This window comes from Giraffa tippelskirchi, chromosome 12 (assembly GCF_054371585.1).
Source record: "Giraffa tippelskirchi isolate mGirTip1 chromosome 12, T2T-mGirTip1v1.2.pri, whole genome shotgun sequence".
NCBI classification, from domain to species: domain Eukaryota; kingdom Metazoa; phylum Chordata; class Mammalia; order Artiodactyla; family Giraffidae; genus Giraffa; species Giraffa tippelskirchi.
The window spans coordinates 123,488,326-123,503,813 of NC_137286.1; the positions used below are offsets into that span (position 1 = coordinate 123,488,326).

Below are 15,488 nucleotides of genomic sequence, written 5' to 3' on the forward strand. Positions count from 1 at the left end.
ACAAGTCTTTCTACACCTGCATCTAAAGAATAATGGGCTCTGTTATTCTTCACTCTTCCAAATAGCATGCAAGAGCCTCTCACTGATAGTCTCTTATCCAGATGCTGTATGATAAATGCAGATCTGAGCTTCTCCCTTGCGATCAGCAGTTGTAAGTGCATAGAAAGAGCATAGAAAGATAACCATCCAGATAGAGGTAGTGGGGAATGGTGAATAAGAGAAGAGTCAAGAAAATAGGAAGAAATGGGAGACAACTTAATATGAGGAAAATAGCTAAGAAAATCCAGTATATCATCACATAGTATAAGCTTATTTACCTAAAATCATTTATACAATTATACACATATACATACACAATATACACAGAATATGTGTACATTTAGATATACAAGTATTTAATAGATTTCTTAATATATTTTTAATCAACAGAATTAGACTGAGGTTTAAGTATATCTAGTATAGTGTCAGGTAAAACAAATGAATTTCATATAAATGTCTAGAGTATGAGTCTATTTTCAAAAAAAAAGACCACCACATTTTGAAAAATAAAATGTGTGTTATGGTTGTGTTTGTGTCTATATGCATGTGTGTCTGTGTGTGAGAGAGAGAGAGTAAAGAAGGTGTAGTAAGGTATAAATCCTGTAAACATATTAGTAATAAAAAATGATTTTAAAGTACTAATTTGGTAAAAACACTATACATTTACTATTAAACTTTTATATTTGTGTTCTAATCATCTATAATATACAAGAGTCAGTATGAGTATCAAATATCAAAAGAAATTCTATAAATCTTATAGTTCATGCAGAATGTATAAATGACAGCTGAGACTGAAAAGAGATGGATTTTCAACAACAGCTATGCTTGATTTATTTTGATTTGAAAATTGATGATGTAATGTCCATTTAAACCAATGAAGACAGCTGAGCCAGGTGTCTTTAAGTATTGATACTGCAGCCACATAAAAGTATAAATGAACCTCAGGAGTGAAGCACCATGGCAGCCATTACTGTTCACTCAAGTTTCAGAGAAAATGTGGTGTAATCCAAGTTTCTGCAACTAAGCCAGTTCTGAAACCACTGTTGTGAATATGTTTTATCCAACTGAAAGTCACAAAATGACTTCACTGAATGCATCTGTGTTTCAAAATGATGACCTATTTTATATACTATATGCATCATTTAATTGATACATATCCATGCACATATATTTTAAATTTTATAATTACAGTTACGTATATGCAATTATATATAAAATTTATAACAACATCATTTATTTTTAAAGGAAATATCTTGTATTGTTACATCACTGATCCTAGTCACTTTCATTCAGCCATTACACATATATGTGGTTTATATATGTCTACATATGTACACATATATGCAATATGGTATGAACCCATTTATCTCAATAAATTATAATTTAATTTCAAAAACTCAAAGAATAAAATTTTTCCTGTACTAGTATTAATATAAATCGGTGCTGTATAAAGTGGAAATAAACATATTTTCCTAATTTCAGCATCTGATTCATATAATACTCTATCAGAAGCACAAACATTGCAATTTTCATTTTCTACATACATGTGATAATCTATTATGAAGTGTTGATTCAAATAAAATAGTAAAAATTAAGCAAATATTTGTATTTTACAAGAAGTAACATTGAGAAACTTAAGAACTATCATAATACTGAGAATAAAAATCTGAAGGACTAAAGAAAGCATGTCTTTAAAGAAAAAACACAACAAGCTGATCCAAACCCAAAACTCAGGTGAAGAAAAGGCTCATAATTTTACTGTTGATTAAAATTATGTCAAATGCTACTAAAATACAAGTATATGAAATGACAATCAAATTGAAATATCCAGATAAGACACTTCACACATGAAAGTCATAAAACAGTGTTCATCTCAATATTTTTATGTTAATTTGAGTTCAAATGGAGTTCAAAAGAGTGATTTATGAACATGAAAAGATATTTGCCTCAGAAAGATTTTAAATAAGTTTTCCAGCCTAGGGGACTGCTGTTTATTAGATTAATGGTGAGTTTTTTTGTCACTGAGTAAACAAGCAGGTGCTCATTTACTTTTGTTGATATTTTTAAAAATGATATTTCCTTGTGACACTACTGGAAAAGGACTATTGATCCAAGATATTAAACTATCAGTATTTTTTTTGTAGTCTCTTTTATTACAGTCACCTGAATGCCTCTTTCTCTGTTTTTCTGCATTTCAAAATACTATTAGTGTTCATGATTAATAATTCTTAAATAATTATAAAATCATAAATAATTTCAACCATCTATGTACATATTAATTTATTGGCTTGGCCAAAATGTTCATTCAGTTTTTTCCATAAGATGTTTTTAGTAGAGATTAGTTGTCTTTAATTTCATCCAAAACAATTTTGTTAGACTGTATTGTGACAGCTGTCATATCAGTGAGCAGTTTTTTAAAAAAAATCAAAATTGATGGACTTTGGTGTAGCTATTTTTATATTGAAGTCAAAAAAAAGAAAGCAACGTTTTAGGCATATAATGTTTTATTACTTCACCAAACATTGCACCCTCCCATGGCCATTCTCTTAATGGAAAAAATTCAAATCCCATGGAAAACTGTAAAAGGTACCTAGAATAGTTCTTTGCTCAAAAAGCTTAAAAAAAAAAGTTTTGTGAAGGTGGAAATATGCAGTTGCCTGAAAAATGGCAGAGAAACAAAATGATATATGTGTCATTCAATAAAGTTCTAGGTGAAAATGAATAATTTGTCTTTTATTTTTACTTAACAACTGAAAGAACGTTTTGTCCATCAGTTCAGTTCAGTTGCTCAGTCATGTGACTCTGTGACACCATGGACTGCAGCATGCCAGGCTTCCCTGTCCATCACCAACTCCTGGAACTTGCTCACATTCATGTCCATTGAATCGGTGATCCCATCCAACCGTCTCATCCTCTGTCATTCCCTTCTTCTCCTGCCTTCAATCTTTCCCAGCTCAGGGTCTTTGCCAATGAGTCAGTTCTTCGCATCAGGTAGCCAAAGTATTGGAGTTTCAGCTTTACCATCAGTCCTTCCAATGGATATTAAGGACTGATTTCCTTTAGGATGGACTGGTTGGATCTTCTTCCAGTCCATGGGACTCTCAAGAGTCTGCAACACCATAGCTCAAAAGCATCAATTCTTGGCACTCAGTCTTCCTTATAGTCCAATTCTCACATCCATTCATGACTACTGGAAAAACCATAGCTTTGACTAGATGGACCTTCTTTTGCAAAGTAATGTCTCTGCTTTTTAATATGCTGTCTAGGTTGGTCATAGCTTTTCTTCCAAGGAGCAAGCATCTTTTAATTTAATGGCTGCAGTCACCATCCACAGTGATTTTGGAGCCCAGAAAAATGAAGTCTCTCACTGTTTCCATTGTTTCCCATCTATTTGCCATGAAGTGATGGGAGCAGATGCCAAGATCTTAGTTTTTTGAATGTTGAGTTTTAAGTCAAATTTTTATTCTCCTCTTTTACTTTCATCACGAGACTCTTTAGTTCTCCCTCACTTTCTGCCATAAGGGTGTATTTGAGGTTATAGATATTTCTCCCAGCAATCTTGATTCCAGCTTGTGCTTCATTCAGCCTGGCATTTTGCATGATGTACTCTGCATATAAGTTAAATAAGCAGGGTGACAATATACAGCCTTGAGTATTCCTTTCCCAATTTGGAACTAGTCTGTTGTTCCATGTCCAGTTCTAACTGTTGCTTCTTGACCTGCATACAGATTTCTCAGGAGGCAGGTAAGGTGGTCTCAGATCACCTTACTACATATAACTATAAATGTGTTACTTTTTTTTTCCCTTTTATATGTGAGACAGAATGAAATGTGGATAAAATAGGGAGGAGGGGTTCATGCTGCCACAGAAAAAGTGAGCCACAGTGTCAGGGGCAGATGACAGGTACAGAAGGGAGACCTGGCATGTTTGGTCAAAGAGCAGGAGGTCACTGGTGATTTGTATGATCAACTGAGGTCTGTTCTAGCAGAAGGAGAAAAGGAGAAGTTGTGTTACAGGACCAGAGTAGTTGGGCTAGAAGATAACTTGAATGTCCTTTTCTTTTAAGCATATCATTAAGGCTAAGGACCCGGTGTTCTGGTCTTGGTTCTGATATAAACTTGCTCTGTGACTTTGAGCAAGTCAGTTCTGGCCTCTGGGCCTCAGTTTTCTTCTTTACAAGGAAACAAGTCTCAGGTCCTTGGTCCTTGAAGACCTCTCTGATAGGCAGGAAGTTAGCTGAAAGCAATGAGAGGTGACCCCTTCAGGTAACCATCCAATAGCTGCCTAATCCCACCAAGCAATTTACCAGCCCTGCTCCTAATACTTCCACCAGTACTCTAAAAATAATCAGGGGGGCCATAAAAACTCCCCATCAGACAAGTGGTTGGACTTTCCCTACTCCAGTACATACACACACCTTACACTGTGCTGTGCTGAATTATTCAGTTGTGTCTGACTCTTTGTGACCACATAATCTGTAGCCCACCAGGCTCCTCTGTTCATGGGGATTCTCCAGGCAAGAGTACTGGAGTGGGTTGCCATGCTCTCCTCCAGGAGATCTTCCCAACTCAGGGGTCGAACCCAGGTCTCGCACATTACAGGCAGATTCTTAACAGTCTGAGCCAACAGGAAAACCCATGAATAGTGGAGTAGGTAGCCTATCACTTCTCCAGGGGACGACTTACACTATCCTGTACTAAGGTAATCTTTGGCTACCATTGGACTCAACTATTCATAAATATTCCATGAATACATCTAATTATAACAGACTGAATTATGAGAAGGACATATGAGATAGAGCATCTTGTTATATAACCTACAGCTGTCAATCAATGACCCCCTGGACTATGCAAATGACCCTGCCTTAAAAACTCTGTACCCGCCTTCCAGGGCCATTTGCCTTCCTGGGCATGGCCCACCTCTCTCTAGAGGTGTTCTCTCTATTCTCTTGTTGTGTGTGATCAGTCACTCAATCTGTCTAATTTTTGTGATCTGTTCTTTCTTTCCTTATTGTTAATAAACTTTCTTGCAACAGGTAAGACCTTAGATTCTTCTCTGAATCCTTACCAAGAACTGAGGCCCATAAGACGAAGGGCCTCCAGATTTCCTTTCACTAACACCTCTGGTTATGATCATATTCCCAAAGATGGCAGTATTTGCATTGACTGATATTTTCAACTTTCTGTCTTTTTGACTAGATCTGGTGATTATAGTGGAGATTGGATACACACACAAAAAATTCTTACAAATAGAAACTTCAAATAGGCACCACTGACCCACCTCAAACAAACACAAAGCTGGGATAATAAAAGCAAAAATAATAAAATAGTTATCCTTACTAAAACTGTGGGAGAAATAAAGGAATCAGCAAGGAAATAGATATGGCGAAATGTCTAAGCATTGACAATTGATTTATCATTTTTAATAGGCTAAATTAGTAAGGATAAGGATATTTTCAAGGCAGCACCCCACAGCACCCCACGAAGGCACTGTTCCACAGTGAAATAATGTGTGAGCAAATACATTTTTCTAGAAACTTAGACATTGATGCTCATGAAATGCAATGTTTTAATATGTATGTTTATATGTTATGAAGACCTAAAGACATTTCTATTCCTATTAAAAAGAAAAGAATACATTTCAGTATAAAATGTATAGCACTGGTTGGGTTTTTCCAATAAATATTCTACTATATTCCTCTATATTCCTGTCAGAACATCATTCTTTTTTCATGATATCCAACTCCTTTCACTCCACAGTTCTTCACTTGGTTCCATCTCATTATGTCCTGAGATTCTGGCTTCCTTTTCTTTCAAGTGCATTCTTTTGTAAAAACAAGGCAAACCACTCTAAATGAGGTCACTAGGGAGGTTGTTTTCAGTGATCTTATCTGCAATCCAGTTTGCAGAGCTGAATGGATTCTCTCCTACCCTTTAATAGCATTTCTCATACTTTTATAACTGACACAAAGCTCAAATCTACTAAAGAATCCTCAGTGAGTACCTATGGAGAAACGAGGAAGGGAGAAATTTAGAAAACTGATTATTCACCAGTTTGGCTGTAGATTTGGAACCAAATATAGAGGGAAGAGCTCCAAATCCCACATAGAACCATAAATGTAATTTTTTGTGTAGTAATATGTAAGTAGTAATATGTAAATATTTTCACTCAGACATTTCAAAAGACAACACAAAGCAATAAACTCTACTGGTAAAGATATTGCAATATGTGTTCCTTCATTCTACCTGTAAATATTTAATGTTAGACTAAATTTTTAGGGTGAAGGCTGTAAGTACAATATTTTACAATTTTCCCTATTTTTCTTTGCATCATAAAATGAATTCTGATAACTCACTTCAAATTCTATCTTTTTTTAAAAAACTCCAATTTAATTTAATGTTACATTCTTGTTTCTAATATAATAGGCAGATATTAATAGCAGTGATTCCAGGGTCAAAAATCCAGAAATAAAAATGAAATTAAGAAAAGGAATTGGGAAATTATGTGGGAAAAAGTGGATACATAGGAAAAACAAGAAGCCCTGCTTCACTCCTTATATTAAAAATAAAGCCAAATGTGTCAAAGCTTTAACATAAGTAACCAAAAAAATTACAAGAAGAAAAAATATGAAGGTTTAAAAAAAATAGTAACCTTTGAGTTGGGAGAGGTTTTCTAAACTAGTCATAAAAAAGCATAGGCCATTAAAGGAAAAATATAATGCATTCTGAGTATATTACGTTTTTATATATAAAATTCATATAAAATTAAAATGCAAAGGACAAAGTGATAAATGTATTTATAATATATGCGATCAGTTAAAAGTTATATTCTTCATACATAAGGAAGGTTTACAAATCAGCAAGCAAAAGAAAAGGTAGATAAGCAATGAATAATTGGTTATAGGCCTGTTTAAATGCAAAGTGTGAAATGAGTCTCAATCTATACAGAAAGAATACATTTAGAAGTCCTTTTTATGATGATATATCTTCACCTACAGTCAATTACAGGACTCCCCACATGGCACTAGTTGTAAAATACCCACCTGGCAATTCAGGAGACATAAGAGATGGACCCTAGGTAGGGAAATTCCCCTGGAGATGGGCATGGCAACCCACTCCAGTATTCTTGCCTAGAGAATCCCATGGACAGAGGACCTTGCACAAAGTAGGACATGACTGAAGCAACTTAGCATGCATGCACAACTAATTACAGTAGATAGAGTATTAGGTTGTATACATCCATAACTAAATTTCTTTTTCATATTATACCATTCTCTCTATTACTATTCATTCACTTATTCATTCAACAAACATTAACGGCACAGCTAAGTTCACCAGACACAGTTCTGGCAACTGAGAACATTGTAGTAAGTTCCTGCTCTCAAGAGCCTACATTCTAAAGGAGAAATAGAAGCAAAACCAACAGACAGAAACCAAAATACAATAAAATGCAAGAGAGTTATCATAGATTCATAGCACTTACTTGAGCAACATTAAATGAGTAATTTATAACATTAAATAAAAAAATAAAAAATCATGATAGGAGGGTTATTTTGGATAGGAAAGGTAGAGAAGGCATCTCTAAGGAGTTGCATAATAGATCAGAGACTCAAATAACATAAGAAGTCATACTGTAAAATATCTGAAAGAACTGTATCCCAGAAAACAAAAAGTAGAACATCTCTAAACTTGTGTTTGTTGGTAAGTTAGAAGGACAATAAAGATGTTGATTAGACTGGAAGAGAATGAGTGAAGAAAACAGGGTGGAAAATGACACGAGGTAAGTAGCCAGAGTAAAATCCTATAGGAGTAACAGGGATTAATTTTTTAGCTTTGTCAACAAATGATTAAAGTGTGTGACTGAGAGAGAGACAAGGGAAGAGAGATCAGTTAAGTATTACTCTAAGCATTTTGGAGTGATGGAATAAATAGTGGATTAGATTTCTTATTGAGATCAGCCATGACAGGGGAGAAGAGAGTTGGTGGAGGATAATTAATTAAAAGTTTTTTTTTTTTTTGATGTGGCTCCTATTAGATAGTTGATGTTTTATGAGCAGTGGATCAAAATAAAATCTGGTGAAAAATAAGGGCTGGAAGTGCAAATGTGAGAGTCATTAGAAAATTAAGAGTGTTTAGAACGTGGAAACTCAAGAGATCATATTGAGAATAGAGAAGTCCTGAGGACTGTCTTTAGTCACTTAAATATTCAGAGGCCTTGAATAGAAAAATATCAGCAAAACAACCTGAAAAGGGGTGCCCAGTGAGGGAAGAGGTGAAAAAGTATAACTCGTCCCAGCAGTGATGAGGAAGAAAGTAATTACCTCTCTCAGTGCTGGTGTGTTTTTATGGTATAATTTCTTATAATCCATGATATTTGTTATACCAACCTAACTATAATACATGTTTACTTTATTCTTTCTTTATCATATCCTTCTGAGAATTAATTTTCCATATATTTTAATTTAGTATTTTGGGAAAATGTATGACTCTTTTCACCAAAGTTTGCAACTGGTAACGCTAGGAATGCTTCTACCAGTTGTGATCTTAACATTTTTTATGTACCTGAATGAATGTTTAGAGTATCTATCCAGTTAATTGATTCTAAAAATCCTTTGATAATAATTTAAAACAATTATTTGATATTGCGGGTTTCTTCAGGTCTAATTCATGTAGAACAACAAAAAATATGCATAATTTACTCGCAAATGTTATATTTCTTCTCAATTAGATAACAGTTTTGAAACTATTTTTATCACTGTCAGTTTTCCTGTATAATACAGAATTTTAACCATAATCTCTTCTTTTGATAGCATGACTAACATAGTATTGGGCTTCCCTAGAGGCACAGACACAGTCAAGAATCTGCCTGCAATGCAGGAGACCCAGGTTTCGACCTCTGGGTCAGGAAGATCTGCTGGAAAAGAGAATGGCTACCCATTCTGTATTCTTGCCTGGAGAATTCCACGGACAGAGGAACTTGGTGGGCTACAGTCCATGGAATCGTAGATTCAGACACAATGGAGCCATTAACACTTTCACTTTTTCACTTCACTTTCAATGAAGTGTTACTCTAAAACTAGAGTCATGAGAAATATATTCCTAATAAAAAATATAAGTAAAAAATAAATACATACCTGGGACACTGACTTTTGAGTTTTACAGTTTATAGCCCTGTGAGATATGATAACTCATATGCTTTCTAGTTCTATGAAATCTTCCATCCTTGAGTAACCCTTGATGTAATACAGAAATTAATAATCAATGATGCATTCTCCAAAGGATAGGTCTGTTACAAAACAGTATTTTTTCTCATGATGTCACATCAGTCTCACTTTCTTAATCAACCTATGGAACTAGAACACTTTCCATATCATCTACTCCAAAGTATTTAATGAAACTAGTGTTTTCCTTTAAAAATAAAAAAATAAATTTGACTTATGTAATGCAACAATAACTATTTCCCTTTAAATATTGAGATAGTCAAATTAAGTCAGCCTTAAGAAATTCTGCACATATAAAGAACTTGAACAATGACAATTCGGGGGCATAACTTAGCAAAACGAATATGAAAACAAACAGCAAAACCATGGGCACTGTAATTAGGTATAAGTATCACATCTTAATTCTATTTCCCTCCCCAAGCAAACAGTTTTTATTATTTCTTGTCAGATGAGGAGCCAAATAATTCTCTCTTGGAATTCTGTATTTTCTCCTCCAATCATTCAAACTTGTTGGGTACTTAAAGTATTAAATAGTGAAAGTGAAAGTCATTCAGTCATGTCTGACTCTTTGCAACCCCATGAACTATACAGTCCATGGGATTCTCCAGGCCAGAATACTGGAGTGGGTAGTCACTCCCTTTTCCAGGGGATCTTCCCAACCCAGGGATCCCACATTGCAGGCAGATTCTTTACCAGCTGAGCCATGAGGGAAGCCCAAGAATACTGGAGTGGGTAGCCTATCCCTTCTCCAGCAGATCTTCCTGACCCAGGAATTGAACCGGGGTCTCCTGCATTGCAGGCGATTTCTTTACCAACTAAGCTATCTGGGAATCCCTACTAAGTAGTAAGCGAGTACAAATAACACAGTCCAGTTGTTTCCTGCTGCTGCTCCTTCATGTGGTGGTTGAGGAGTGACCCCATGAAGTCCTAGTGTGTGCTTTCCAGAGGAGAATGCAGACTATCACAAGAAGTTGAACAGTCACGCTCAATTTTCAGCAAGGTGCTAGGAACTCTGAATTCTCAGGGTAATCCTATTACCCCTCACTTCTAGTACTGTGCACAGCATTCAACAAGGCATGAGCAAGCTTAGAACTAAACTTGATCTTCCTGCCTCTAGGTCCCTGACCTGCCTTTTCTTAGAACACTAATGTTATAAAATTTAAAACTGTAAATTCTTTCATTGTCCCTTTGAAACATAAGTTTTTCTCCCAGTCTCTCATCAGCTTTTCAACCCACAGCTGTCTTTCTCCAGGACGTGAGCTGTCCCTTGAAATACAATTATCAAGTGGAATCTAATAAGAAATAATACAAGTGAATTTATGTACAAATAGAAACACACTCATAGATCTCATATCAAATTTATTTTTACCAAACTGGAAATGTGGGGGAAGAGATAAATTTGAAGATTGGGATTAAGATATAAACACTACTATACATAAAACAGATAACTAATAAGAACCTACTATATAGCACAAGGAACTCTAATTGATTTTCTGTAATAATCTATATGGGAAAAATCTGAAAAAGAATGGATATATATATACACATAAATGTATATTTATGTATTCACTTTGTTGTACACCTGAAACTAACACAACATTGTAAATCATCTATACTCCAATAAAAATTAAAAAAAAAAGACAGTACCCCTCCCAGGCTCTGGAGAAGGGTCTTAGTCTAACTTCAATATGCAAACATTAGCAAGCGGTAGGCTTAATCCCAGTCAACAACCTCTTCCCTAGTGCCCTCCAGTAATCTTTCACCTGTCCATCTAGTGCTAAAAAAACTTTCCTGACCTTTGTCTCAACAAAGTTGCCTTCAATCTGTCTCCTTCTATTATAGTAGTGTTGATAAAAATCTTCCTTGTCTATGTAACCTATCCAGTACAGTTTCCTCTGACAGTATCCACATTATTTCAATCCTCTTTTCATTTTCCTTTTCTCTTGTTTTCCTCCTGCTAGCAATTTAACCAATTTCTCTCTTTGAATATCAGCATACAAAATGTCTCAAAGCTTCTTTCCAGGCTCACGAAAAAGACACACTTGTACACACTCACACACACACACCTCTTCACAAGCATAAAGCCAATGATTAGGTCCAGAGAGTCAGGAAATTAAGAGCTCTTACACCAGCAATTATAGGAGAAGGCATTGGCACCCCACTCCAGTACTCTTGCCTAGAAAATCCCATGGACGGAGGAGCCTGGTAGGCTGTAGTCCATGGGGTCGCTAAGAGTCGGACACGACTGAACGACTTCACTTTCACTTTTCCCTTTCACGCACTGGAGAAGGAAATGGCAACCCACTCCAATGTTCTTGCCTGGAGAATCCTAGGGACGGTGGAGCCTGGTGGGCTGCCGTCTATGGGGTCGCACAGAGTCGGACACGACTGAAGCGACTTAGCAGCAGCAGCAGCACACCAGCAATTATAGTGATGTAGTGCTTTAATGTGATATACATGGCCTGGAATAACCAATTTTAGAATGTGGTTATTCCAGAAAGCTAACACAAAATAACAGTGAAAAAATAAAATCCATATACTCAACTAACTGAAATGGTATGGTTTTTCACTTAAATTATTGGTAGCATGCAACCATTCCTTTAATAAAACTGTGAAGGTGTGATTCTTAGAAGTTAAGTATATTACCTTTTGATTAATTGCTCAATACAGTTTCTGAAAAGTTGTTTTTTGCAAAAACTCATGAAATATTTTAAGATTCCTGATGGAAATAGCTTTAGAGGGAAAATGTTAAATGACTCTTTAATTGAAAATCAAAGTGTCCATCATCCCATGACCTCAGGAGCTTTAAGTACTGTCACTTGTGAAATATCTGGACTTCTATTCTTCTATTTCCAGAACTATAAATAACAAACTAGATATTAAAAAAAAAAAACTACTGCAACAAAACAGTTAAAACAACTGACTAAAATATGTACCCAAACTTGTGAAAATATTTTCAAGAAACCACATTGAAGAGAAACTGAAAACTAGAACAACAAGAGGTAAATGAGCACTGTAGCTGTCTTGAGGGGATCTTACCTAACTTCAGAATCAAGGAACTTATATTTTATTGGGTCAGTAGAATGTGAAACAACACCTTGGGCAGGTCTTCACCTGGAGAACTTAGGCATAGACACCACTCCTATCCCCATTACATATACCAAAACAGACATAAAGTGCCATAACTAAGGGACCTGAAACAAATTGCCCATGTTGTCAGAGGAATGAATAAGGATGTGTCCATGGTCTGGCTTGAGCTCTGGAGGTATAAGATTCTACACTGAAATTTATAATCATAGGCTCATTTTAAAAAGAACTTGAGTTCACAATTCCTGAATGACCCAGGAATATACAAGCCATGGAAATTAACATTATTTTCTGGGTATTAAGAACACTGAAGTGGATCAAACAAGAAACAAACATTTATGGAGTGAAATACCTTAATTCCGAGACAAACTGTATCTCCACAGATAACATAATGTGTGTCTGCTCAGCTGTGTCCAACTCTTTGAAACTCCCTGGACTGAAGACCACCAAGCTCCTCTGTCTGTGGGATTTTCCAGGCAAGATTACTGGAGTTGGTTGCCATGCCCTCCTCCAGGGGGTCTTCCCAACTCAGGGATCTAACCCACGTCTCTTGTGTCTCCTGCATTGGCAGGTGGATTCTTTATCACTATGCAAATTGGGCTTCCAAGCATAATACTGACCTCACCAAATTTATAAATTTTATAAAGAAATAAGTCAATCTTCCCTTTGGCTCAGTTGGTAAAGAATCTGCCTGCAATGCAGGAGACCTGGGTTCAATCCCTGGATTGGGAAGATAGTCTGGAGAAGGGAAAGGCTACTCCCCACAGTATTCTGGCCTGGAGAATTCCATGTAAAGTCCATGGGGTCCCAAAGAGTCAGACACGATTGAGCAAATTGCACTTTCACTTCAAGTCAACCTACGTGAGAATCACCAGAAAAACAATCTGTGGATTTGGACCTCTGAAACTCACCTATAGTACATTAAGATATAACTACAACATGATTAAAATTTAAACATTAGAAAAGAACATTCTATTAAAATAGTAGAAAGATTTCTATAAAAACATAATTTTAGGAAATATAAAGATTGGAACAAAAGTTTAGTTGCATGGATAAATTAGAATTTAAATTTTGCTGAAGGAAATGCTAGATAACTGGAAGATATATGAATTAATCACAAACAAAGAGGGCATAGAGAAAAAAGTACTGAAAGTGTTAAAGGCAGTTTAATATGTCCAGAGATAAAATTAGTAAATTCAATGTATATCCTATAGAATTATCAGAAGATGACAGTAAATGTCAGAATAAGAGGTAATGTTTAAGAATTTTTTTAAAAAGTTAACTAAAAGTATTTTTCCTCTGATTCAGGAATTAACATTAATACCAAATAGAATTATAAAGAAGCAGAAAGAAAGAAGGAACCAAATATAACTGAAAAACAACTAAAACAACTATTAACAGAAAAGAACTATTAGTCACTCAGTTGTGTCTGACTCTTTGTGACTCCATGGACTGCAGCCCGCCAGGTTCCTCTGTCCATGTAATTCTCCAGGCAAGAATACTGGAGTGGGTTGCCATTTCCTACTCCAGGGGATCTTCGGACCCTGGGATCAAACCCAGGTCTCCTGCATTGCCGGAAATTTATTTACCGTTTGAGCCATCAGAGGAACCCGACAGAAAAGAAAGGCTACTTTAAATTATCAGAGGTTAATAGTTCACACCAGAAAAAGAAAAAAAGAAACCCAAAAGACTTGAGAAAATATTCTTGGTTATTTATTTATTTTTTGGCCACAAGGCATGCAGGATCTTAGTTCCCTGACCAGGTATTGAACCCATGGCCCATGCAATGGAAGCGTGGAGTCCTAACCACTGGACCACCAGGGAATTGCCAACACTGTTGATTTTTTTGAACCTATAGGGGACACGCTCATATTCTATCCAGATCCCACTTTACAAATGGATGATTTTTAACTTCCCTTGCCGTAAATGCTCTCAACAGATAGACTGCAATTATCAGCCTTCCTCAGGAATTACCCTCACTGTGGAGAGCTGCTGCTGCTAAGTCGCTTCAGTTGTGTCTGACTCTGTGTGACCCCATAGATGGCAGCCCACCAGGCTCCCCCATCCCTGGGATTCTCCAAGCAAGAACACTAGAGTGGGTTGCCATTTCCTTCTCCAATGCATGAAAAGTGAAAAGTGAAAGTGAAATTGCTCAGTCGTGTCCGACTCCTAGCGACCCCACGGACTGCAGCCTACCAGGCTCCTCCGCCCATGGGATTTTCCATGCAAGAGTAGTGGAGTGGGGCGCCATTGTCTTCTCCATACTGTGGAGAGCTGCCTCCACTCAAATTAGCAGCCCCTCCTTGAGGCAGCTGGGGTCCAAAAGACTGATGCATAAGGAGAAGGGAGGCTCAGCTGCTTTATCTCAACTCAGAGTAACAGTGAAGGGCCATCCTATAGCTTTGGAGCTCCATGGATTCAATGGTGGCCGCATTTGAAACTGTAGTTCAACCTAATAAACATCTTTGCCCGACACAGCTTTCCTCCCTTCCCTGGTGCTTCCTAAAAATCATTTGCATTAAAAATATTGATTTTATATTATGCCCCAAGGAATTCAGCAAGTCATATAACCAAAAAGAAAACAAGCAAATAAATGATAATCCACAATGAAGTTATAGGCCAATAAACAAATAATAAACCCACAGAACTTTCCACTGACAGATGGTAAGTTCCCAACAACAACAAAAAAAGCGTAAAGAAAATTCTTTAGAGAGAAAGAAAATGAACCCAGGATCAGAGATTCAAGAAGGAAATTTGAACAAAGAATTTGGTAATCAAAAGTTTATCACTGATGGACAGCATAAACAAGAACACAGATAATGAATAATTGGGTAGAAAATAAAACAAGTTGGAATTAAAATACTGGACAATAACAGTATGTATAATATGAAGGGATCTCAGGAAACACATTTTTCTAAGGTCCTGGTAATATAAGGGATTAGAATGGGAGCAGCAACAAGAGTTAGTAATAAAGACAGCAATAGACTACTACAATTTTATATAAATGAATTTGGGAATGTCGATAATTTAGACAACAACCTAATTAAAGAAACTCTACCTAAAAATGTTTCAAGAAGACACAGAACAGTAAATTGACTCATTACTGTTCATGTTATGGTATAACCTTGATTAAAAATGATTG

At 36.1% G+C, this 15,488-nt stretch overlaps 1 long non-coding RNA gene across 2 annotated transcripts in view; it reads right to left on the reverse strand.

Moving 5' to 3' along the window:
• LOC145529438 (uncharacterized) overlaps nt 1–15,488 on the reverse strand; it is a 975,418-nt gene that overhangs the window by 354,752 nt on the left and 605,178 nt on the right. The gene's annotated exons all lie outside the window — the stretch shown is intronic.